Source organism: Sapajus apella, unplaced genomic scaffold (assembly GCF_009761245.1).
Source record: "Sapajus apella isolate SASKATOON/1434 unplaced genomic scaffold, GSC_monkey_1.0 scaffold60, whole genome shotgun sequence".
NCBI classification, from domain to species: Eukaryota; Metazoa; Chordata; class Mammalia; order Primates; family Cebidae; genus Sapajus; species Sapajus apella.
Window position 1 is genome coordinate 11,799,542 of NW_022437000.1, and position 2,440 is coordinate 11,801,981.

The window sequence follows — 2,440 nt, forward strand, 5'->3', positions numbered from 1 at the left end:
AGAGCTGTGATCTCTGAAGAGCTGTGATCTATGGAGAGCTATGATCTCTGAAGAGTTCTGATCTATGTAGAGCTGTGATCTCAAGAGCTGTGATCTAACTGAAGATGTGAGAGTCACTTCTATGAAACTCAGCAACAATGTAGGACTGTAAGTTATTAGTTGGCAGGGGAGACTGAGCCTCACAGGAGTGAGAGCTGCAAGACTTAGCACAACTCAGAAAAGGCCCACTGAAAGTAATTCATCTGAGAACCCTCCTTATAGGGCTGAATCTTGATGTCCTTATAGGGAGGCAAGACAGATGCATAGAAGGAAGACAGCCCGTGATTTTGGAGGCAGAATGGGGTTTTTTCAGCTGCACAGCAGAAAATACCATAGATGGTGGAGCTATGAGGCACTGGAGACAGCGTGGCTCTGCCAACACCTTGGTTTCGGACTCTGGCTTCCAGAACTATGAGATCCTAAATGTCTGCTCCTCTAAGCCACCCAGTTTGCATTAGTCCCTCATGGAAGCCTCAGCACACAAATCCAGAGTGCTCAGCCTGGTCTCAGGTGGCTAGAAAGATGGAGTCTCATCAGAAGGGAGCAGGAGATTCCTAAGAAATGGTGTGGGGTCAGGTGTGGAGGGCCTTGGTGAGTGGGCGAAGAGGCCTGGATGCCGGGATGTTTGCAGGGGGAGTTTGACCCAGAATTGCCGGGCAGAGGCGTGTGGGATGAATGGGAAAGATTCAGCGTAGGAGGCTGGCAGAGGGGCTTTGTGAGTCTCTGGAATGGGGTGCTGGGCTCCACTTAGGATCCACTCCTTTCTTCCAGAAGACACTGGGGAGGCTGGGCACCACCCCCTCCCCCACATTGAACACTGCTTCTCCAATAATCCACAACCCTGGGGGAGAGCAGCAATTTATTTCTCTTTCTTGGCTACAATTAGGCTTCCAACCATGGTGCGCCATTCCCGCTGTTGCCTCCATCTCAACTTAAGACAATGAGAGCGTGTTAGGATGAAAGTCACCCAAGGCAGCGCTGTTGGGCAGGGCTTTATGCGGGCGCTCAGCCCTGGGGCGGGAGGCCCCTCTTTCTCCAGCAAGACACAAATCTGAATGTGAAATGTCATTAGAACCTCCTTCCTCTAGTACTGCTTCTTTTTAGAATAACAAAAACACATCAGTGGTAAGTTTCAGTGTTATTTTTAATAAAAGAAAACCCTTTAATTTACATATATTTAAGGCTAAGTAAATGAAAATGCATTATGTTACCACTGTTCTATTGAATAATGAGCTGAGAGGGTTCAGAAGAACAGTTTGCTTTTCAAACCTTGTACACCCCCAGCTCAAGCCTGCCTCTGGGGATGAGGGAGGGGACCAGATGGTATTGTCTGGGGCCACACTGGGAGGTTTTATGTGCTGGACTGGCAGTGCCTTGCTTGGAGACTTTGGGGAACAGTGGGTCCTGCATAAAGCTACCACCCAAGGCCTGGTCATCTACAGCAGCATGCTCACCGCCCGTCCCCTGCAGGCCAGCCCAGAGGTGGCCCTGGGCGGGCACACCTGTCTCTCCCAAAGCAGGCTTCTAGCCCTTCTAGCAACACTAAGGCAGCAGAAGGCCGGGGACACAAAAGAAATAACATACTTCCGTGTGTATGCATGAACACAAACACTTGTGCACACATGCACACACACATAGAAACAAACACATATGCTCACATATGCAAATACAGTCCTACATACATAGACAAACACAGATGAACACACACAGAAACAGAAACATATAAGCTCACACACAAATATACTCTTAAGTGCATGCACACACAAACATGAATGCATACACACACACAAACACACTCACACATATAAACCCACTCAAGTGCATGCACATACAAACATGCACACACACACAAACACATACACTCACACACAAATACACTTAAGTGCATGCACACACGAACATGAATGCATATACACACAAACATATGCTCAACACACAAATACACTCAAGTGCATGTGCGTACAAATGTGGATGTACGCACAGACAAGCATATATGCTCATGCACACACACACTTAAATGCACATACAGATGCATACATACACAAACATGCTCACACATGCTCTTAAATGCATGCACATACATAAAACGTGCAACCACATGTACAGACACATACGCATGCAAACAGAAACACATGCTCATACCAATGCACATACACATTCCTACATGCATACACACATGGACACACAAACATAATATCATCTCCTATATTTTATGAGGAAAAATATCCTTGGGATCATTTAAATTTCAGAATTTTCCCAGACTTCTGTCTTGGAGTCTGGCGTTCCTTTTCCCCCTCTGGTCTCCGAGGAGGCTGTGCTGAAGTCTAGAATGGTGCCTGGGTGAAGTGTTTAGCACAAGCTCAGGCACCCAGAGCCCCGAAAGGAACGTCAGCCGTCATCA